This window comes from Meleagris gallopavo, chromosome 10 (assembly GCF_000146605.3).
Source record: "Meleagris gallopavo isolate NT-WF06-2002-E0010 breed Aviagen turkey brand Nicholas breeding stock chromosome 10, Turkey_5.1, whole genome shotgun sequence".
Classification (NCBI taxonomy): domain Eukaryota; kingdom Metazoa; phylum Chordata; class Aves; order Galliformes; family Phasianidae; genus Meleagris; species Meleagris gallopavo.
The window spans coordinates 8,467,858-8,493,089 of record NC_015020.2 but is presented as its reverse complement, the minus strand read 5'-3'; the positions used below and the strand labels follow the sequence as shown (position 1 = coordinate 8,493,089).

The 25,232-nt window shown below is 38.2% G+C and overlaps 1 long non-coding RNA gene across 2 annotated transcripts; it reads right to left on the bottom strand.

Moving 5' to 3' along the window:
- Positions 1-4,909: 4,909 nt before the first annotated feature.
- On the bottom strand, positions 4,910-23,953 carry LOC109369231. 2 transcript variants are annotated; one of them, XR_002118026.1, is made up of 4 exons: positions 23,870-23,953; positions 14,375-14,504; positions 13,428-13,637; positions 4,910-5,945 (listed from the first exon to the last, which is right to left on the bottom strand). It is a non-coding gene; the product is annotated as an uncharacterized LOC109369231 (long non-coding RNA). The 2 variants fall into 2 exon arrangements; XR_002118025.2 differs by lacking the exon at positions 4,910-5,945 and having other exon boundaries at positions 11,476-13,637.
- Positions 23,954-25,232: the final 1,279 nt, after the last annotated feature.

The following is a 25,232-nucleotide window of genomic DNA, read 5'->3' as shown; positions in this document are numbered from 1 at the left end:
GCCCGGCTCAGCGGTAACGGGCTCGCGAAGGTTCCGAGGCACGGAGCTCTCAGACCTGGGTGGGCAGCGGCGCTGAAGGCACGGCCCTGGCACGGCGCTCGCCCGGCAAAGCCGCGCAGCAGAACAGCAGCAGTAGGCGCGCGCAGGCCTCTCTAATCAGGGCGCTGGTTCTGCGATCAGCCAGCAGCACCCACTTGAAGCTTCGGCCCTGAAGCTTATTGGCACACAACGAAAAGAGCACAAATTATACCGCACGATTTCTCAGGGAGGGTTACATGGCACTGTGATCAAATAGCTTCTTCTAAGGTGAAGAAACCATATGTAAAGGACAACTATTTTTGTTTCCGTAACAGTTTAAGTTGTACTTTATCAAAGTCCCTTGCAGAATAAATAAGATACAGACTAGTGTCTAGAAAAAGTCCATTCACCTCTCTGCAAAAGTACAGCCTGCTTGTGAGGTGGACCTCAGCCCTGAGAGGTCTGTGGGGTGTGTGATGATAGAAACTCTCACAGTTAAAAAATATATTTTTCTTTGCTGTCTCATTTCTCTGATGCTAATACATTTATTAGCAATTCTGCACATTTCCTCTTTATCATAGCAGTTTGTCATCTGATGTTTTTAGCCACCTGGATTTTTTGTTTTGTTTTAGCAAGATGTTATTTTTATACCCACTGCGCTTAGTTACATTTTTATTCCTCAATTTTCTCCATTTGTTATGTCACTGTAGCTACAGTTACTGCATTTCTACACTGTTCAGCTGTCTGAACCCAACCACTGTTTTAGCCTGATACTACCAACTGCTGCAGCTTCTTCTCTTTCCTGTATTTCAGCCTCACTTGGTTAAAAAATGGCTGCTTCCATTTTGTTTTTGGTGAGAACCCAAAGACCTAAAGCTGAATACGCTGCTTCAGTTAACCAACCATCATCATGGCCATCAAGAAGAACCTTACCAAAAAAAAAAAAAAGAAAGCTGTAATAAAATACTATACTAATTTTAAATAAAATACAAATTTCAAATTTGCAGGGTGCAAACCTGCCATGTGCTATCAAAGTTGGTCTTCAGGCCTGTGCTGTATGAAGGTTTACTTGTAAAGGGATGTTTGCCTTTGCTTTTCAGTGCACATTTTCACTTTAATAAACCCATCTAACATTCATGGTAATGGAGCCTTCACATCACACCGAATCAGAAAGGCAGAAAAGGCTCTGGAAGATCGACTAGCCTAAGGGGTTGTTAAGGAGCAGGCTTATCTCTGGTAAGTGATTCTCTTGGAGGCTGCAGGGGACACTGACTAACCAGCTAGCAAAGACTTAGAGAAAACAGATGAAGACATGCTGGAGTTAGGGATCTGAGAGGAAGAGCACAGCTCTTAGGCTAAGCTTTACCAGCTGCTGGAGGTGTGGCAAATGCACCACACCTGGAATCAAACAGGCAGAGGCAGAAGGAAGGAGTTTAGCGTACAACTCCCCATACTGGAGCTAGTTGACAAGTTTGGTCCCTGCAGTTGGCCTTATGTAACATTTGTGGAGATAAAGGGCTCTCATAGGACTGTTAGTACCATCTTGTTCCACCTATTTTTTAATTACCCTTAGATTAAAATTGCAAGTTAAGTGCACTGGTTTTGCATACTGAGAAAAAGATCACTAGGTAAGGGGGAATTGTAGAGGTGGCAGAGAAAGATCCTGCGAATTACAGAAGGGTCATAAATAACCATATTTACCCTAGGTATCATACTAGATGTGAGTTCTATAGTATATATGGGAGAGGTATAGCTGCCCCTCACTAATTCTAATTTGGGAGTTAATTTTGATCTTCCTTAACAGTCTGCAAGTAATGATTTTGTAGCAATGCACAGACATTCATAATTTACTGTTAAATTTGGTAAAGAAATATGTAACAACGTTGAACAGTTGGTAACTGCAGATTCTCATTTACAGATGCTTCCTAAGCTCTACTGGCAGATGTCACTGTCACTGATGCTGCGCTTCATCAGCCTCAGTATTGTCAATTAGTTAATCAACTTAAGAAAGTTCCATGAGTCTTTTTCTGGTCACTGAAATCTATTGATATGTATAAAACCTATAAACATTCAGGGTATCTAAAATACCAGATGATCATAAAAGGTATTATTTGCAATGGCAGTGTTGTGTGTTATTATCATTGAACCAGATACTGGTGGTCTTTGCCAGGATTTGGTTACCAGACTCAAAAGCAGTTAGAGACTTTTAGGCAACGACATTTAAGTCAAGCAAGGACTCAGACGTTTAGACCTACTCCCCAGGTGATTCCTAATGTGCTTGCTTCCTACTACTCCTATTATCTAGGACTCCATACATCTAGCTTCCTGAGATGTTCATTAACAGCATAAACTTTAAACTCAAGAAAAATACAGACTTCAAAACTTTAACAATTTCAGGCAAAGGAGCTCACTAGGGCAGAGAAGCTGGGAATAGATGTGGTTGGGGTCACAGATGTAAGAGGTAACATAACAGCTCAATGGTTAACAATTCTTCAGGTTCTTCAAATCAGTAAACCAGAGGAAATTAATCAAAAGGAGCAACTGTTCACTATAAAACCTTGAAGCCTGAATTTTCAGGCTTAGGGTTTCTCTCTGTCCTGGTTCTTTGTTACTAACAGTAAAAAAGCTCATCTATCTACCTTTTTTGTGGCAGGGAAATTAGAAAGGTGTGATGGCCAGAGTGAAGAGATATAAGTTCTCTCTGGGCTTGATAAATATTGCGATAGGATACTATGCCAAGTTTAAACTCAATTCATTAGAGAAGCTCAGAGACTTCTTGGTTTGAATGAAGTAGGGCACCAGGCCTTCTTCAGAGCTTCTGTATCAAAGAACCATTCCAGAATTTTGACCACAATATATCCAAATTCAACACCTTTGTAGAAGTGAAAGGGACAAATAAATTTACCATAGGAACAGTGAACTTTGAAAAGATGGTTACAAGTCATCAAGGAAGCTTGTCAGAAGCAAATTAAAAGTAAGAGCCAAAGGGGAAAGTGACGTGTGTTAGGATTGCTGAGCAAGTGTCTATCACCTGTCGAAGCTCCTGGAAGGAACGTCTGAAGACCAGTTGGAGCTCTGCAGGAGAGTAATGGATAGTAGCAAAAGCACTCTTAAAATATTGTGTTCAGATGAGAGAAACAGAAAGTAGCAAAAGCTCTGGCAATCTAAACATGGAACTGTAAAAGGCAGGCCAAAAGCATTTCAAGGAAAATGTTGGTAATGGTATAAAAAGTAATTGTGAAACCTCTTCCAAAAACATCAGAAGCAGGAAACCTGCTGTGGTAGATGTTGTGAGGCCTTGTTTGACTGTGATTTAAAGACAAAGTTTTAACCAAGATAAGGCCAGAAAAAAAACTTGGTGGCTTCAGTAGGTCTCATGAAACATTCCTGCTGGGGAGCCTGTCACACCACACAAACATGCCAGAGCTGTTGGAAAGGTGAGGAATGCAGAAAGGGTGAGAAAATGCAACAAGATGACCAAGTTTGCCCATGATAAAAAAATGTACAGGAGGTAATGTAGAAACGCAGGTACTTCAGAGAACTATGGACACAATAAATGCTGAGGAATTGAATTGCTTTTAACTTTTTTTTTCCAAAGATGATTCTGCTCATCATTTTGAAGAGATGGAACTACATTCTAATGCAAATGGAGTTATTCCTTTTCATATACCCATTACAGTTTTTAAAAAATAGGGAGATGGAACATGCAATTATAAATCTAAAACCTGGAGGCTGACAACTCAGATTTAAGGGCCATCAGAGAGCTCTGAACATTTAGCAGTATTGCTGTGCAGGGCTGTATAAACAAGTGTAAGAAACACTGAGTTTAAGGAACTTAAAGCTGTGGTGAAATTTCGCTGTGCATAAGGAAATACAGTGTTGTGAGCAAACAAAATACCAAAATGCTCCTGCTTTGCACACACACACCAAATTATTGTTCTAAATTTTAAATGCGGTAATTTGAAAGACTTTAGTCCTTCTTTCATTTAGAATTCCAAAGCATTATTAATGCAACGTGCTGTTTCTGATTTCTCCATAATTGTCACATGCAGAAAACTTTTGCCATACAGAGAGTATGTGCACTAAAAGTAGCAGTGAACTGAACCTTATTCTACTTTCAGATTGAGAACTACCCAAAACAGCATCTAAAATACATACGTTCAAGTTAAAAAAAAAAAAAATCAGAAAAAGCATTGATATATGAGATTCAAACAACCAAGCACAAAAGAGGACTTTTTTAAAACAGGTCCTGGTGAGCATAGCAAGGCCTGACAGGGAGCCTATATAACTCTTACTTGGAATATCTGTTCCTTTTAAGAAATAATTATCGTATACTCTAATGCATCAAGCTACTGTTGTTTTGATTGTTTTTTTTCCTTGTGTTTTGAATCTCACAAGATTGTTGGTCTGAGGAATTCTGTGGCAACAAACTTCTCATCAATGACAACATCATATTCCCTTTAGGTATGTTTAAGTTTTTACCTTGGAAATTAATTTATTACCCTGCTCTGAATGCCAGAGCCTGGCTGCTAGTACTGCTTGCAGCAGCACAAATTACCTAACTCCTGTCCGGCAGTGGCCCTGCACGCATGAAGCTCTTTCACTGAAAACCAGAAACTTGTGTTATTCATATAAAAGGAACTCTTACAGAAGTTGTTAAGCCTTACAACTTTCAAATAATTGTTGTGTCTGTTTGTATGAGGCAGTAGTGTTTACGATATGGCGCAGGATTAGAAACTGTCCTAAAGTCTATAAACATGCACTTGCCAATAAAAACTATAAACAATATACTTGGTGTCACCAAGGCCCAGATTCTTAGTATAAGTCAGTATAGCTGCTCTGACTTTGGTGAAGTCACACTGATTTACGCAGCGGAAGACTTGGGCCTTGGCTGTTGGATCCAGGAATGTTCTTTTAACCAGAAAAGAAAAAAAAAATCACCTAAGTTTGTCCTTTCCTTCAGTAAGGCATAGATTTCACAAAATATGTTCTGCTTGAGTCATTATTACCATGAAGTTATAGTAAATTATTAATGAAAATCCAGATCTGCAACATTTTATGCCAAATAAAATAAATACCCGAGCGCTGAATCATTCGCTTCGTTGGTGCCTAAACATTAAGACTCTGTGTCCAGAGAATGTGCTGACACCTCAACCTTGACTTTTGTTTCTCCTCGCACCTGACTAAATTCTTAGGTACATCAGCCATCCTCACCATTGCACACCTCAGTGTCGAAGCCCTGAGGAGTTCCTGAAAGATATTTATGACAATGATAATACAGGTAAAATTTAGAACAAACTCTGTAAAACATATGGTATTTCCCAGTGGAAAATGATTGACAGGATAATCCATTTCCTGGTTGGTTAACATACAAGTAAATCATGAAGCCACTGACCTCATGGAAGCTTTGCTGTTCTCCTCAGGGAGGTCGCAATGTCATCCCAAATGTAAAGCTGGCAAAATCAGACTGATGTCAGTGAGTTGAGTTTAGGGCTTTTCTTTTTTGGCTTTTTTTATTTCATCAGATAATATAGTCAGCAAGCGATAGGGATATTGCTATTTAAAAAGCAGAGTGGGCTATAAAGGGCAATATTCAGATTTACTGCTAGCCACTGCATCAGGCCTGGTGATACAGCAGGACAGCTATTCAAAATACACGTTGAGATCTTCTTTCTTACTGGAATTCAACAAAATTTACACCTTTGGAGAAAGACAGCCTACGGTTTGTAATTACTTAAACACCATTTAATTTTCATATTTAGTACCAATGCAAGATAAAAAGATTTCCATTTCTCGTGCAGGCTCTTTCCCCAGAAACTAATATAAATCTTTGCAAGTGTTCTGAACTGCAGCATTACTTGATAAGCTTTCTTCAAGTAGCTTTATTCAGTCTTTCCATACAAGCTTGATCAAGTTTCCTATTTCAGCTAAAAATAAAATGGAGAGAAAACAGCATTAGTTCTCCTAGCATCCTTCCTCTCAGCCTTTGTCGTTCTCCTAGCATCTTTTCTCTCAGCCTTTGTCACAACTAGTTAGAGTGTAATTCTACCAAACAGGAATTGTCTCTCACCATGTCTTTGCACTTTGCCTAGTGGAATGGAGCCTACGCCTGCGCTGCAAAGTAAATGAATAATAATTTATGATGATGTTGGAAGGGTGTTGACAGAAGCAGAGCTAAAGGCACTAGTGGGGAATAACCACATTTATAGCAAAAATAACTATTGTCAGTCAAAAAAGCAAACTTAAGTTCCAGTGTTTAATCTTTATTAGCCAGAACTCCCAGTGGAAAGGACATGATTTTCTATGGTAATTTTTTTTAGAATAGGGACTAGAGATTTTTCCCACCAACTTCAGTAGACTGAGCCAGATTTAGAAAAAAAATCCACATAACAAGTGAAATAAATATTGCTGGCATTTTACAATAAAATGTAAGTGCATTTTATAGGTGGCTAGCAGCTTGTAATTACCCTTAGTAAAACTAATCCTTTCCCTGTGCTTATTAAAATGTTTCATGTTTCAACAAGCCGTGAAAAGGACTCGCTACCAATCTCTTTAACGCTCAGTGAAGCTGAGAAACATCCACCAGAGTCACAGTTCCCAGTGCCAGTCCTGCTTCCGTGCCTGCCGTTGGAATTCAAAGCCTCCAAGGGAATTAAAACTAACATATTAGTTCCTAATTAAATCCAAAAGGGGTGTGAAACGTAACCAAATAACTTTATGGTATTTCTTGGGAATACAGTCTCAAGAGAATACGGAAGGAGCAGTGGCTTTCAATTAATACTTTTCCCTCTTCTAACACACAGAAAATATCTAATGTTCTCTTGACCCCCTTTTCATTTCTTCAAGGGGAGCATTTGACTCTTCAATCTTCCTCTTACAAATGTATTTAAAAAGTTGCTGCAGGTTTGTAATAATTCAGTAGGATAAAGAAGTACAGTCATCACTATTGCAGTCCTTTTTTCTTCAATTAGTATTTCTAATCACATTAGACATGTTTTCAGTATCCAGAGAGGATGCCTGATCCCTACAGCTATCGTGAACCATTAGCTTTAATTAAAATTTACAAGTCTAATGTTGTTACATCTGCTAAAAGCATTAACTGCCATGTTAATTACCAAAATGTTAATGTTGCGTTAAAATATGAATGTTCCCTTTTGACAGTTCATCTGTGGTTTAATTATTTATTTTTGATAGAACGTGTCCTAAAAAAAGGAAAAGGCATAAACGCGGGTTGAAATAACAAGACATAATGGGATAACTACATCTAAATAGAGAACTTAATACTTAAGAATACCAACTGTCAGCAGAAAATCAGTTGTATCTTTGCTAAGCGTCTCAAATAAATACATAGCACTCACGTCACATCTGAGATGTTATAGATAATTGCAGCACATTCTTGTGCTATTGCTTTATAGGGATATCTAATCTGTGAGGTGTAATATGTTAAACCCTGTAGTGAGCACCATCATTGTTGCAGCCCTGCAATAGAAGCTTCCCCCAAAACATCATCTCAGGATTTTACATCAAAAAGTTACGGAACCGCTGAAGTTTCCACATAGAACTTTTTTCAATTTACAAAAGGAGCTGTGTAGAATCCAGTCCCAAAGTTGCTCTATTCCCTCTACCAAGAAATCTGGATCACAGTGTAAGACTTCTAAAATTATTGTACTTAAAAGATAAAGCAAAACACTTGCAGTGATTCATCTAAAGAAAACAAAACTATCACTTGCTATATTTCCTGGTAAGTTACTCCTCTACATAATATTCTCACAGATGTACCTTGTCACTGAAATGAATAAATGAGAAAATCCTGTCAAGCCAGGGTACTATTACTCTTTAAAATCTTTATCAATGACACAGGGGACGAGATCAAGTGCACCCTCAGCACATTTGCTGTGACACCAAGCTGTGTGGTGCAGCTGACACCACAGAAGGAAGGGATGCCATCCAGAGGGAGCAGGACAGACTCAAAAAGGAGGCACATGAAAACCTAATGTGGTTCAACGAGGCCAACTGCAAGGTGTTGCACTTGGGTTGGGGCAATCCCAGGTATGTGTGCAAACTGGGAAGAGAAGACCTTGAGAGCAGCCCTGTTCAGAGGGACCCCAGAGAGGGTCCCGGTGGGTGAAAAGCTGGACACGAGCCAGCAGTGTGCTCTTGCAGCCCAGCAGGCCAACTGTAACCTGGGCTACATCAACAGGTTAGATGTTAGGAATGAATTCTTCACTCAGATGATGTGCTCAGAATGCAGAATTTCAAATTATTACCTATTATTAACAGGTTTTTCTTAGTTTTGGGCTTGGTTGTTGGTTTTTGTTTTATTTGTTTTTTGCTGTTGTTGTTGTCTTGTTTTAAACAGTAGAAACTAGATAAGAAGTTCCTTCTCATAACATGAAAAAGGCCAGATTTAGGTAGATCACTGCAAGTTCTCAGTGGATTGCTAGCTGGAAGGACAGCAAATATGGAGTCACCTCCCCTGCTTCCTCCCAGCTAGCCCTTTTCTAATGTCTGGATTTTCTCACCTGTATGGGGAAGTCAGTAGTTTCACTCACAGAACAAGAGTTTCCTTGTAATATAATTGGAACTCTTCTTTTAAGAGGTAGGCATTATATCATTATTATTGGCTTCTCATAACTGAATGCAACTTTTCTGTTATCTTTTTATCAAGCTATCACATAGGAAAAAGCTTACAGTGTTTGGAAAACTGCCTTGCTGTCCCCTTGCAGGACCATGGAAGCTATCAAGCAGACAGCAGGAGAGCTCTATGGTGCCCCAAGGCTGGGAGTTCTTGGAATCCGTTCTCCAGCCACTGTCCAAACAGTAGCAACAACAAAAAGACATTCAAGCTCTGAGAAGCAGTTTTTCCAAGATGGTTCCTTAGGTTACATTTTTTCCTAAAGATTCCCTAAAGATTCTTCAGGGTCCAAAGTGATTGTAGAACAGCTGACCGGTCCTCAAAGGACTCCTTTTCTGCACATCTCTGCAACTGAAACACTGCCAGGGCCCTCCTGCACCTGCTGCAGTTCTGCCCCACGAGGGGAGCTCTGAGACCACCTTTTCATCTTTCTTTGCATCTTTAATTTTGTTTTCCCCTAAGAGCCAAGGGAGCATGACAAGGTTGATAGCACTACTTTGCACAAGGCTCAGCCAGTACCAAACCCAAGCTATGACAGATTATGTTCCCATAGGTGTGAGTCATATGGCACTGACATAAAGCAGGACTAGAGATAGGAGTTACTCTGATTCCAAGGCTTTTGAAAACGCTAGTTCAAACAGAAAATATTCCCAGTTAAAAATAATAGTTGTTATTTTGAAGAATTGCATGTTTGGAATAAAATGCTTTCTAATAGTCTGCCAGAAGGCAACCCATCTCCTGGGCTTTATTTGCTTGTATAGATTTCACTGCCTGCAGCAATACTTCTTAAAGTCAAGTTTACAGAAACTTTTGTTTCTCTTGGGGAGATGAATACCTTCCCAAGCTCATTATCTGGGAGCATTCAAACACCCCAGAAGAGACAACGTTTCAAACAATTGATTTGCAATTAATCTGATATTAACTGCTGTCTTGCAGGGCTCTACCAAAGTACTTATTGCCAAGTTATGCATTTCTACCAGTCTTGGGACTGGAATTTCACCCTTCTTGTTTGAAGTCTTCCTGTTCTTAACACATTTGAAAACTCCTTAATTTTTTTTTTTTTCCTGAGGAAAAACTGGAAGCAGTTTTTATTTGGTTGCTTGTCATTATAAAGCAGAATGTGAAGGACTGCTGTACAACCATGGAAACACCAGACCAACAAGGAGCTGTCCTGCTCATCTCTGCAGTAATCATAAATCCTCTTTATGAAATGGAAGTTAATCCCACAGTATGGTGTCCAGTAGTAGCTCCAGCACAAGTGTTGCCTTTTCTCAGGCATTGTGGTTGAGGCAACACAGGATTATTTTCAGGGATGTAGCATTAAAAAGCAGTGTCTGCATCCAGCAGGTTCTGATTTCTCAGGAAATTCACATCCTCCCAAAATTAGTAATATTTTGTGTTTAATAACAAAACCAACCTTAAAATTTGCAGATCTCCTTTCTATAATTTTTTTTTTAAACCTTTAACAGTGCATGTACAGCTAGTTAAATGATAACTAAAGGATTTCTCTTGCTCCCTGCAGCACCCTTTAGGTGGAGGATGCTTGTTAGAACGTGCTTTAATAGTGGCAACCAGCCCAGTGCACCATCCACCAAAAAAATATGTTACTGAACTGTAAAAGCAGTGGGATTTTAGTAATAGTTAATTAAAAGGCCAGTGCAAAGGCATTATTTTATGGTCTCTTTCAAGATATGTTCACAAGAGTTTTTCCATCAGACAAAACATCAAAAGGCAAGCTGCACGGTTTTGCTGGGCATAACTTTTTGATAAACGTTTCTGAAAAGCAGTGACTGACAGCTTCAGCAATAAACCTTTCTTTGACCTTTCTTGTGAACATGCACACATTGTTGAATAAATACAGTGCAAAGCACTGCACTTATAATTACAATGGAATTCATAAAATCTGCTGCAAAATCACTTACTATAAATCTAGATTTAATTTAACAAAAGCAAGATTGACCAACACATTGATTTGCCTACCAAGAAGTTCCATTTGATGGCTATGCCCATCCCTAGCACTCAGGACCTGATGTACATAGCAGTGCACAATTCACATGTTTAATTTGGGCACAGGATTTATATACCTTCCAGAAGAGTACCTGAGTATGGTTCATTATAGGTGTCCATTTTGTGTATTTATGTATCATGTATGCATGTATGTATCTGCTTACATACTTGTTTACAATATCCTATGTGTAATTGTAATTAGCATAGCCTAAATAAATATAAAAATATATACTATTAGGTCAATCAGTACTGAAAACAAAACTTAATAACTAACATTAAAGCTAATGGGAATTTTCATTCATTTCTGTAAGACCAGACTTACCCCCAAAGACTTGATTCTCACCTGGCACCACGTTTCCTGTCCTAATTACTTATTCTTCTGCAATTACTTGAAGTAATGTTCTAGTGACACAAGCAGTGTTTACAGGACATTTAGCAGAGGTCTTCGATCATTCCCCAGATCTTAAGTTCATGCAAATCCATTGCAGTTCTCGACTCTTGCAGAAACATAGCATCACCTGCACAAGTCAGTGCCTTATTGTTTAGTAAACAAATCTTTTAGATCTTAAGTCTTTGTTCTCCAGATCATAAGCACTGAAATGCTTACAGCATCTCCTTATCTTCTCTACAGTTTACAGCTCCTCAAGGCTAATGTGCAGAAATCATTTCATTTTTTGTACGCTTTGCCTGAGAAGCATTAATCATTCCTCTTTAAGTCTTATACTCACTGCATTCCAAAATACTTTTTATTATCTCAAGGATTCCCATGAGCTATTTCATTCTCAAAAATTTAAGTATTTAAGATTATTGCCCTATGCTATTTTAGAGTATGTATTTGCATTAATTATTTCTTCCATATATAGCTGATTTAAGATCACTGACTGCTTCATATTCTGTACTTCATTTTTGGAGCAGACAATCCTGCGATGACTTATGGTAGCTTCAGTGCTTCACATAAGAAAATAACCCTATGTCCCACTTTAAAACTAAATGTTGTTTTGTGTGTTTTACAGGATACCAAAGTACCTGCAGCATTAGTGACAAAGTAACCAACCACATGATGGAAACAGCAGACAGGAACACAGGTCATATTATTATATATTGCTATTATGGCAATCTCTTTCAGCAGGATTTAATGGTAACATAGAAGCTGGATACTCTTTAAAAGAGTCACACACAGCTGTACATGTATAATCTGCATGTCATTTACTAATGACAGGATTAGAGTAGCACAATGCTGCTACAGTTGCACTGCTATTAGATGAGCCCAGGCACACCAACTTATTACAAATCATAGGCTGATTTTTTAGGACACACATTACTAAACATTCTAATTAAACATTCAAAATGCACCATCCTTGGCTATATGAACTTCACCCCTATGGATGGACAAAAATATTGAAGACCCAACTCTAAATGCCTTATGTTTTGGTTTTTTGTTTGTTTGTTTGTTTTTACCTTACAAGTCTCCCATCGCTTGGATTTGTTGTTCTAATCAGAGGAAAGTAGATACCTCCAGAGGGTTTTCCTTTATGAGGGAAAAAGTGGATCCGTAGTTTTATTCCAGATATTTCCACAGACTGCTTTATCAGGCATGATACTACAGTTGAAAATGGATTTGGAGGCTTCCTTTGGAGGTCTACTCTCCTTAATAAAATATTTATGAATGGAATCTTCAGTCCAGAATATCCAATTCACATTAAACAGTGACTTTCCTACTCCTCTTGCCACTCACTTGCCTTTTTTCCCCTAGTAAAAGTCATTTCAATTAGACCCAAGCAGCTGAATGAAATGCATACAGGTAGGCTGACTATCCCCTGCTGTTCACTAATGACATAATGTTCACAAAGCATGTTGTTCTTCTTTAACACCTTATTCCATCTGATTTCCTAAAGGCTGACAATTAAGTACTCTAAAAAACCTTGGTCTCCAAAGATAATTGTTGTAGCCTATTCACTTACTAAATATGGCTTTAAATACATGGACCAAACCTTAATTATACAAACATCAAAGAATAGAACTCCAAAGAAACCGAACAAGGTACATTAATCTGTCCAGAAAAAAAAATATTCTCTATTGTCAGTATTTCACACAAGTGAGGACAAATAGCTGCCAATTCAGAAAAAGTAAAAATCTGTTGTTCATTTTTTTCTTATGAAAACATGGCTTGGCATCAGCATCACTGCTGCTTTATTATTTTCTATATCTGCTCCCTCCCCTATCATTCCTTACTAACTATAACCAGACTGCATCATAAAAATCTGCCTAATTCCTCATTCCTGCTGAAACTGGGAAAACAGGTCAGATTTTTTGACTAGAACTAAAAGACACCCCTTTCCCAGTACTATGTTTTGCAATAGTTCAGGAAAGCAAGTAGTTCAAAACAACTGAAGTATGAAAAAATCGGCCTTGTTTTCAGCTCGCATGTTCTCCTGCAACAATAAGTTGAAAGGAGGACAACTTGGCACTGAAAATCTGATTTTCCTGACTTGGTCCTGATTGTCAGTGAAAAGGACAGCCTTTAATAATGTGTTTTATACAAGTGTGAAAGAATACAATTTTGTTTTCTCAAATATCCTTTGGTTATTTCCCCCACACAAACTATAGTTTACTGCTTATTTTCTCCCTAAAAAGAAAATATGAGAACTTTTAGTTCTGTTGAACAAACACTCAATAAAAAGGGGATACATCTCAGTAATATGGCATGGGAGGTATAAACACCAAGAAAACCAATAAAATCTCGAGGAGCCTTGGTGGCTGCTATTACCTGAGGAGGATAAGGGCTTCAGTTTGTCCCTTGGCTACAGAATGGCAGTCACCCAACACAGTGATGCGGCACAGGAAGACATAAGGCAGCTTGAATGCATGGGGAACAGCACAGAGATGGTAACAATAATCTTTTAATAAGTTAATGCAGCCTCAGGTGGAATACTGCAAGCTATTCCTTGTCATCCACTTTCAAGGAGGATTCATTGACCTAAATCAGAGACCATGTGTTACTAGGTGAGTAAATGCTTGGATGAAAGGGAGCAGCAGAAGTGAAAAATACATGAAACACCTGAGTATCTGTATGGGTTCTTGTTGCAAGACTTAAGTCCAGAAATCAAAAAATGAGTAAGACTCTACTCATATAATAATGGCATCATAAAGTAAGAATTTAAAATACAGGCGTTGTGATGGCTTTTAAAACAACTGTGTGCTGTGATGCATTCGGTCACTGATCCCAGATTCAGTGGCTCTTAAGAACTTTAGTACTCAAACTCCCTCCGTCTAGCAGATCCTTAACAGAACCAGATTGAAATCCACTACTATAATCCTACGTCAGCCTTACAGTTACAATTAATTAATCTGAGCAGTAATTAAAATGGCCGTCAATAGTAGTAGGCTGTTACTGTAACACAGGCCAAACTTCATAGTGCTTCACAAAAACCCATTCACCTGATAGGATGATACTCAAGACAAGAAAATAATAAGAGAGTTTATGATGAGAAGTGGTTATTAAATCATATTTCTTAGCCTATATAACAAAGCAAATCAGAATGAGTTTCTTCCTCGCAGACTGCTGGCTCTAAATTCCCCCTCCTGAACCCTTGCCACTGCCTTAATAAATCCCAGAAACCATTGGGAGCAAGGCTTGGAAGCATTTCAGCAGATGAATCGCTTTCTAAAAATTGAAACCTATGTTTGAAGAACATTCACTCCAATCTGACTCACGGAAGGACTGGAATCAGAGCTCCATTCTCTTTCCTGGACTCAGTTCAAGTAGAGAAAAGTTGGAGAGAAAAGGTTGCTTTCGTGGTTGGGGTACAAATCAACAGAACGTGTGTGGAACATTGGTATGCATCTGCAGAGATACAAGAAAAGAATTAGCATTCATTCAAAGCTTCTTCTACTTTCTGACAGGTAATGATTGTTAATGGGACTGACATTTCCACTGTACAATCAAAACATATTCTTCAAAACCTATTGCATAATTAACATTACTTACACACATTTCACATCAAATAACATCAAATTAGAAAGACTTATGAGGCTAGAGAACAGCATCCTGAAAACATCTCATCCAGGTGTTACAAGTGACTGCTAATAACATACCCAGGAGCACAGTGGCTTATGTTTCTCAGACAGAGAGGTCCTCTCTGTGCTCCACCACTGCCAACAGTGAAAGGCTGCACACATGAGGAGTTACAGGGACATATCCTTTCTGTTCCTTTGCCCAACAGGAATATTGAGCGTGCACAGAGAAAACACATTACTGTACTGGTCATCCACATGGATGGCAGGAGAGACAGGAGCAGGGCTCGTCCACATTACTTTTAAATAAAAACTCCATCACTTGGTGATCATTACAACATGGGACAATGAGCCTAAGCCTTCTTGGCAAACCCAAAGGGATGTGCGCAGCTCTGGGGCTTGGAAGCAGGGAGGCTGCCATCAAATAGTTGCTGGTATGCTAAATAAAAAAGATATAAATACCAAAATGAACCTCCTCGTTCTTGGAAACTTTGATGTTTCCAAACATCGATTCTGAATTAAACAAGGAAAAAATAAAAGCAAGCTGAAAATACACTGTAGCACCAAGCTTTTTTATGATTTTTTAATGCTCTGATGACAGATATATGAAAATGAGTGCAAACTGCACAGAAGAAAAAATAAAGCCTCAGTACAGAATTTGCATAGACAAAGAAGAAAGTATAATTTCATAGCACTGACGACAGCATAAGCACAGAATAACCTTCAGGAGAATTATTTTTGCAAAACACCAGCATGTTTCACATGCTTCAGTTTCTAATATGTCACTGTTAAATCAAAGAGGATTTTTTATTTTTTTTTCAAGCACATAGAAGTGTTAAGGAATGTGAAGCAAATTATAACAGTATCAACAAGGCTTGTAAAAAATATTAAATCACTTGTTTACGTTATTTTTCTTTATCAAGCCAACAGATGAAATAGCCTATAGATTTCCACCACAGTACAGAGCAATACACAAGACAGGGTAATTGAATCTTGCATTAAGGTTTATTTAAAGTGTGCTTATATCTAACATTTCAAATTATCCCTTTGTGAGGATCTATGCAGATGGGTAGTATACAGCCCTATCTTCTTAGGGTATCTGAGGGGGACTTAATTTCACTTCATTTCATCTTTGATTCCTCTTCTAATTTTGCATCCCAAACATCAAAAAGCTCAAACTAAATTTCAGGAGCTTTGCATACTTGCAGGTTTTGATTGCTGAGGGCTTTTCTACAGGATATTATTCCAGACTTGCTATAGCGTGTGAACCATGCAGAGATCTCAAGAACAGGAACACTGCATTAGGAAACTATTTAGGGTTTTGATTGTTTAAAATACTGCATTTACACTGCATAGAAAGGGATCTTGATGTAAGTTTTTATTTGGACACCTGCAGTTACATAGAAATTAAAGTCATTTTTGAACATGATCAAAATATTGCAATAATTTTCACATACATCAAATAGTTTTAAATTATAAGCTGTACATCATCTAGCTAGCAGCTGGGGCAGCGTACCGTCGCTGGCCATCATGTATCCATACACTATTATGAGCACCATAATGAAAACAAAAAATACACTACTCAGAATTAAATGTTAAAATTGTATAGATGCAGATTGATTTCATGGAGTGAAGTTGCCACGTCTTACATTTGTGAAACCACATTTTCTTTGTTTTTAGGCTTACGGTGTAAACAGACACCCTGTTCTCGTCTGCCTTATTATATTCTCTTTCGAGTCTTCTTTATAGTGTACTTTCCTTGTAGTACCATAGCATATAGCAATTCATTACTAGGCTGCCTCTGCTCTGAATTGACAATATTTGAAAGTGTTCTTCGTTACATTAGTTAACATGTGTAGAAACTGTGAAGATAAGCAGTGATATGAAGCTCATGTACAAGCAGCTTAGATGACTTCCTGAGTGGACCACAGCCAATTGAGAAATAAACAGTTTTTTGGGGTGTGTATGATAAAAGAAAAAAAATATTTCTGTTGATACAAAGAGGAATTCCCTACTTTTCTCATTTCCTTCCTGCTCCGTAGTGGCTATACCTTGTTCCATAGGAGTTTCTCTGTTCCCCTTTTATTTAGCACCAGAACTAGGGAATTTGGTATCCCTTTGAACATCCTGCTACATGTCACTGAACAGCTACATTGTCTATTTCAGACTCACTGCCATGATGCACGCAGGGATGTCTTGCTTTCCTTATGTTTTATAAATTCTGCTTAATTTACCCAATCAGATCCAACCTGTGCAATCTCATTGGAAAGCCAAGAATGATTTTTGATTATCACACAAGTGGGTTGATGGCTAACAGAAGCAGAAGACAAAAGAGCGCTCTCCAAGCAAGGAAACCTCCATTAAGTTGTTACACCATGTTTTTTAAGTCATGCTTTTTAGACTGCAGTATTCTTTGATGGCTATTATGTTGCTATGGCAACTGGGAGTACTTCTTGTGGACCACTGTGCAAGGAACTACACACAACAAAAATGGTCCTTGCTGTAAATTTAGAAAATACTGAAAAGGAGATGAGTAATTGGAAGAAAAAAGACAGATTATTGATCCACAGGATAGTACACAATATCACTCTATCAGACTAATAACTGACAGATGGATTGTAGATATCACAATGAAGGAGAGATTTGAGGAAAGATGGAGCCTAAGGGCACAAAAATGATTGTTTGAATATGTTAGCTGATGTCTGAACATACATGTAGGGTGTCAGAAGGCAGGAACTGCCATTTTTTTTAGTCATTAGCAAGATTGGTAGGATTGAACAATTGGCTAAAATCTGTGGCTAGTGCTGAATATTTGTCCCTGACAAAATTCATCATTGGTTGTATTTTTCAATTCCTTAACAACGCTACTTCCTTAGGAAATATTTTATAACTTCACATCACTACAATCAAAACATCAAAAAGACTTTACCATACACTGATTTGCCTGTTTGGCATTACATTTACCTAATTTCAGGTATTGAATTTGGGTGTATTACTTCTGTACTTCAATGGTTGTCATTGCTTTTCTGAATTTAAATTTGAGACTACAAAAAATCTGTCATTAAATTTTTAGACGTGCTTGGATTATTAAGTTTCAAAACCAAGCAGGAAGCAAATTAAGTGCTTCAAAAAAAAAAAAAGCTATATCTGTCAGATTCAGAATTGTCAAATGCATCACTAAAAGGCACTGTTTTTGCCATTTTCCTGTTTGACTTTAATAATTTCTTTGAATAATGTTCAACTACATTTTTGCTCTTTGCTTTGTTTTTTTTCCTGAGAGACAAATTAATCTTTTATCTTGAATTTGTGGGCACAAATCAAACAAATCTGTTTGTGCAAGCATGATACAGACAGAGAGGAGGTTCTCAGCATTCCACAGCTGAATCCAGCAAGTGACAATTCATTACTTTTCTTGTGCTTCAATATAATTTAGGTACTTGTTCGGTAATTTTTGGCCCTATCCCATTACTACGTAGAGAGTAGCCACACTCTCAATTTTCTCAAACTTGTTTTAGAATAGCTGCCTTCCTAATCTGTACTGTTGTTTTAAATGTCTGATTTCTCAGAAGTAAATATGACAGTTGCAATGGTAAAAAGAGAAACCCATTTTCAAGCAGGCTTGTTGAGAGGTTCTTATGGCTGATCAACCTTACTGTCTCCCTTTTTCTCTGAATACCAGCAATATAATCAACCTCTGCTAACAGGTGATCCATTCTTATTTATCAATTCATTGTTTACATCCAGAATTCAGTGGGATTTTTTGTTAGCAAATACACACATTTGAGAATTGATAGCACAAAGGCTGAAGATTGTCTTTCTGAAGAAAGCTGACCACCTTCTCCCAGCTGTCATGAGTTTATCATACTGACTCCAGCTAGAAGACATCAAGTTGAAACCACTCTTGCAGGCGGAGCACAGATGTTTTGCAGCAATGCTATTAGCAATATTATCAAGTCTGTTTTTGTTTTCAGCAAATATGAATATTAATATTTCAAAAGGGAAAAGGCAATATATCTTCTACTTCAAAAATATTCAATTCAGGAATGCAGTGAGGAATACACAGACCAAGTTGCAAAGTAAACCAAGAGGATTAATTTACATTCTTAGACAACTTCTACATAACTTTCACCAAAGCACTGTTGATAAATGCATTTTTCATGAAGTGTCTTAAAGTCTTGCAAAATCCTATTCAGTTGAAAGGTTTCAATAAAAGCTTAAACTGAAGAACTGCAGGGTAGAACCTCTGGGTGAGGAGGTTCTACATTTATCAATTTCATTTTACAAAGGGCATTTACATTAAACCACGAAAATCTCCTCAACATTGGTCCTTTCAAATACTCGTACTCCCAATCATCATATATAAAATGCACAATTTCAGAGGTTGCTTATTGTTCCAGGACATCAGTGATTTATTTGTCAAATAAGAAAAAAGGTTTCAGTTAAGAATATATAACAGGAATAAAATAAAACAGATTTCCCACAAAACAGAGGATACGCTGAATCATTTAAAAAAAAAAACAAAAACAAAAACAGCAGCAAAATCTCCTTCTTGGCAAAAGGCTTAAGCATACTTCTATGGCACTGATTTGTCTGCTTATCCCCTGGCACTTTACAAAATACCAATGGTGGATTGCTGGTATTCCAGGGTCTGATTGCTCCTTCAGCATCACAGTACACACACTAAGAAGTGCAAAGTACTTGTTTCCTTCAGGTTCTTAAATTCTAATGTTTTCTCACTACCTGGTACCCTAATGATACTAATGATCTCTTCCCATAACTAACTACCAGTTTTGAGTACATCACTAATAATCAATCCTCTCTCATTATTCCACCCACTCTGTTTTAAGCCCATCATATTGCGGAACATGAGAGTTCCTAAAATGCAACTCTGGATAACAATCTAAAATAAGCACCAAAAAAGCTACATCTATCCATTTACATGTAATTAACAGGCTGCTTCTGTCAAAGGAAATGATTACATGATATCCTACAGTGCTGAGAATTATCCAACCAAGCTTGCTGTTAGTGCAGGAACTTGAAAGTGGTGGAAGCAGTTTGTAAGTAAAGTAGGGGTAAAACAGGAAATTAGGCAACTTCAAAGAATTGAGCAACGTAATCAGAATCATGAGAAAGAGAAACATTTTTAGCAGCTCCTTGGACAGATGTAAGCAAGGCAGAATTTCAACAAATACTGACATAATCAAGGGATTTAACAGCAAGTTTCAGTTTTGTCAAAGAGAAGTTGTGAAAAGATGTGCAAGACTCGTCCATCACAGAGGTGCTAGCATAGGAATACTGAGACAGTGATCGCTGTGTAATGGCTAGTGACAGGCCAAAGGTTAATTTTTCCACAGTCATTGAGAAATGAAGAACAGTGTGATGAAAATACTAAGGGCTTTATTTTAGCCACCTGACACAAACTAAAATCCTAACAACCATAAGATGTTAGAAAAGGCTAATGCTTTAGTTTGGCTGAAGGGAAAAAGCTACAAAGTTGGAAGACATATCCGCACAGCACCTGCACAGCAGCTGTCCTTAGAATACAGGTCCCCAGTCACAAAAAGAGCTGAGAAAGAACACCACCATTGAGGCTAGGTAGAACAAGTTTTAAACCTACCATTTTCGGAAGCAATAACCACCATGAGATTCTGCTTGAATAAAGTTCAGCAAATGCATTTTAGTTATGGATAAGTTACAGAAGTGTACTGGAGAGGAAGCAGGATGAGACAAGTATTGTGTTCACATCTTCTCTTATAAGATAAAAGAAAAACAAACACTTAGTATCTTTCCACATAAGATAACCATCCTCACTGGCTGTCTCTCAGCTTCCTTAGTCTCGTGACATTATATTGGTGTTTGAGGACCCAAGACTCCTTATTGTTCAATCCTATAATTTGAGAGCATTCATAACAAGTACCAAAGCCCAACGCTTAACATAGACCTATTTTCAGTGGAAGCACAGATGTGACAACTAAATGTGCCCTAAGACTTTTACTACAGGTTTTAATTTCTAATACTCTTCATGAGCTCATTTGCAGGTCTAGACCTATAATGCTTTGTTAGCTTGAACAGCTGTGTTTTTATGACTGGACTAGATCTGAATGAAAGTTTAAAGGCTTGTGTGTAGTTATTGTATATGTCCAATTAATCCTCACTCTGCTAGAAAATGGTCTCCTCCTCCCCCAGTCCCCTTTTTTGCTACCTCACAGTTCCCATGCTTGCTTTGGACTGCAGACCTGGCTCACACTTCAAGTTAACAAGGTTGAGGTACTGCACTAATAATCCCTAACATGTTTAAACAGATGTTTATAGCTGCTGGGGAGCATAAGCTCTTGTTTTAATTCATGAAGTTACTTGTTAAATTTGAGTAAGATATGTGGTTTCTGGTGATAAACTATGATATTTGCTACATTTGATTGCTGGTATAAAAATGCCAACACCTGAAATGTCTCAAACTATTCAAAATGAATGACTGGCACACATAAGTAAGATTAAAACATTCATAGCAATACAGCGGAATAATTATCTTGTTCGTGTTATATGTCCAAAAAAGAGATCAGGACTTTGTGCCAGGTACTATACATGTTAGAAAAAGGCATTTTCTCCAGCAATGGGCTAATAGTGCACAGCCAAAACCTCCTTCCATTAACAGGCAATAACTGAAACCTGGGCAGTCTACTTGTCTCATGCCACAGCTGATTGCAGACAGTACAGCTCTGGGCATATTCCAGGCCATTTCATCTTTCTGACACTCTGCCACACTTGGAACAGTGTTCCCATTGTTCTTGAGAACACAATTTATGTCAATAGACTTTAGGTTTTAGATTTGTATCTTTGCTGCCTAATGCATACTCATATCGATGTTCAAAGGTTGCACGCTTGAAGCAGACCAATATCCGCTGATCAATCACAGCATAGTTGCCGTAGTTGACAGGGCAGCAGACTAACACATCTGCATTTCTCCCATCTGATGATTTCTGTAAGATCACATCAGTATTCTTAAAATCTCATTACAAGTATTTGAGATATATATTAAATTAGAGCAAAGCATCAGAAAGGAAGTCTTCCAAAGGTAGTAACCATGTAACAATTAATTTTCTGACAATTTCTCAGGGTAGAGATATTAAAAAAATCCAACATTGGATTTGTAAAATCCGTATGAATCTGTTTATTCAAAAAAGGCCAATAAAAGATTTCATTAACTCATTTGATTCATCAAATTGCTCTGCAGATGGCAATAACATTTATTTTCTATTTAAAGAGTGTCTCGCCTCATCATAATACTGCACGCTCCAACTTAACCAAAAACTTGGCAAGGAGAAAATGCTGTACTAGCACCAAGTAATCCCATATGAAATCCTGTCTCCCATCTTTCTTGCTTTTGCTATGCCAGAAATATTTTTAAAAGACCACAAAGTAGACTTGTCATATTTTACTGTGAAACATTTGCTCACTTTGGACACATGTGCCTGGAGACTACAGCAGCTGGCTCAGCCCAGGCAGCAGAACCTGGAGCTGCAGCAGTGGTTGTAGCTCTGCCCATCAGCAGTCCCTGGCAAGTGGGATGTTCCCTGGGCAGTGCCATAGGAACTCAAAGATGTGTTCCACACCTCCAGGTACAACTGCTTTTAAAGGATGTGATGGACAGCAGGCCCTAAACATCTCCCAGGGGACAGCAGGGAGTTGTGGGTGGGCAAGCAGCCCAAAAGAAAGGTGAGCTCAGACATGGTTGCCCCTTCCTGGAAGCTCCTCTGAGCAGAACTGCAGGCAACCCTGAACCATGTGCAGGTAGCACTTAGGCTCTACAGGTTTACTTCCCAGCTGCCTTCCCAGAGATGAGTGGTTAGCAAAGGAAGGCTTTTTGTATGTGCTCATATACTGTCCCTGTGGCAGCAAATTTAGGACAATCATCCTTCCAGTGTTTTAGCAAATCTGCAACTCCAGCTTTATTGCCATTGCTTGGAGCAAAAAAAGGAACTACCTTTACTTTTTGTGAAGCTCTCACTTCCATAAACAACCACTACACAAACATTTTCACAGTAAAATGTAATGACCATTCAACGTGCCTTCCCAAGATTCAAAATACATGCTGCTGCTGGGAACAAACCCCCTTGTGGGACAGAGCGCAGGGGCTGAGAGGTTTGAAAAGAAACAAACGCGTGCTCAGAATGGAGTTCAGTCAGTGTTTCCTTTCACGAGGAAGGATCCTGAGGATAGCAGCCCAGATAATACACTATTTTGAAGTTTAACTGCCAATTTTTATAAAGCACCAAAGCCTTACTTAACAGGGGCACTGGGTGCCAGCACTCAGCAGCTCTCCTTGAGCTGGCTTCTCTTCTAATTCAGTTGCTAAACAAATGCAAAATGACAATTCTTAACACAAAACTGAGATTACAGATGAAACTATTCCTTTGTTTAAGGTCTAGATGATAATAACTCTACCTTGTTTAAAATACCTTGAGAGATCATAGAAGCTTACGCCTGAGGCAGCAAAGAATAACAAAACTAAACACGATTCCTTCCTGTAAGAGTACTGGTGTAGTGCACCAGCAATGCCTCCCTGGGACTGTTTGTCATCAAAAATACATGCAAGAGCAAGTCCCCTGCTTGACTATACATGGCAATTTAACATTGCCTCTTCCACAGCAGTGACACGATCATAAACAGAATATCAAGTCACGCGGTGTGATCAACAACAGATGTAAAATTAAGAGCTGACGTCTTTAGCAGGTAGCTGAGCCATACGGATCTTCTGCCAAACTTAATTTTCACTTTCAAAACCTTCCATACAACTCTTTTTAAACAGATATCACAAAGTTCTCTTTTCTATTCCCACAGTTAGTACTTACGTTCTGAAGAAGTAGTATTCAGATGTTGTTTCTGTTAAGATAACTTGCCTTTATTTCATTCTGTACGGAGCAACAGATCCATGAAACAGGTTGCCTTCATTTGAAGTCACAGCCTGATTTACAACTCACTACATGAACTAAGGCAAACACTTAAAACAGTAAATGAAGTTTTGTAACCGCCCTTTTTAGGAAATATATCAGGAACAAAGACGTGCCCTAAAGGAACATTAAGGTCAAAAACCAGCAGCACAAGAAAGTGCAAAGGTAAGTCACATCTAAGGCATATCTAGTACTAAAAGACATGTCACAGTGACTTAGTCCCCAGCTAACACCCAGGTAACCTTACCAGGCTATTAGCACAGAGAAGATGCTGCATGCAGTTCTTTCTCTTGGAGAAGCTCATTTGGTTTCACAACGCTGAATGACAAGAAAATAAAGTAGGCTGAACAGGAATTCAAACTGTCTCAACCACAATGCTAGGCAGGCGAATATAAATCTGTACCAAACAAATGCCCATCTAATCACCTTTGTTATGAAATAATACCAATCTAACAAAGCAAGAGGGATTGTGCATGGCTGTAAGGGTGCCTGTCAGCCCCTAAAGGCAGGTCTTTAAACTGGTTCTCATATTCTGAAGACTACTTCGTCCCCCAAGTTTAGAAGCATACAGGGCTCAAATATTCTTTGTGAATAATTCCAGTTCTTCCAAAATAGACATGATGGGTAATGCACCTATTACACCGTGATGGCTAACTCTTGTGGCTTTATAAAGCATAAGGTACCAATGAATGCATCTATTCCCTTTGGGTATAATTATATTTCATGAGCCACATCCTGGAGTTGCTGGCATAGTTCCCCTTCAGATAAATGTTTCTCTATCTTCTATGGATTACAGCTGTATTTCTCTTGGATTAAAAAAAAAAAAAAAAGATGTATGACTGACAAGCACTGATTTGAGGATTTAGTTGTGCTATGTCAAACTTCAAGTTTACAGTTCGATCTAATCATGACATTATTATATTGAAACATGACCCATCTTCCAAAACAAATTTCTTTTACCCTAAGATGCTTTGCCAAATTTATACTTGACAGCTAAAACTATTAAAAACATATATGTTCATTAAATTCTCTTTGGGGAGTAGAGTGTAAACCCATGTAAATCTCATTTGAATATGTTAGAAATAAAGGTGGTACAATACCACATCTGTGTGTTTCATTAAAGATACAAAGTAGCTCCATTATTAGCATAAACTTTTTTTTTTTAATAGCTGAAATAGCCTAATCACAAGCACAGGAAAAATTAAAGAAGGGCCAGAGAAAAGACAACAAAATGAACAGTAATAGGATTCGCTCCAAACTGACAGAAACACTGAGCCCTAGGCATCACTGTAGCCAAAACTTGATAGATAAGTTTTGATAATTGCAGCATTTGGAACACGTAAGGTAAATGGATTTTTACCTTAAACGGAAAAGATCTGGTAGAGTTGCAGATGAATTGTATCTTTAAGTCACCTTCTCTCTCAATAACACTGACCTTCCACGCCACTATATGGCCAAGAAACAAGTAACAGAGCCATGCTGACAGCATGATCATGTCAACCACACAAACCTATTATGCTACTTGTTTTTTTTAAAGCATTTACTTACTTTTCTTGTATTTTCATATCTTCATAGATTCTTTTAATTGTTTTTTTGTGTTTTTTTTTTTT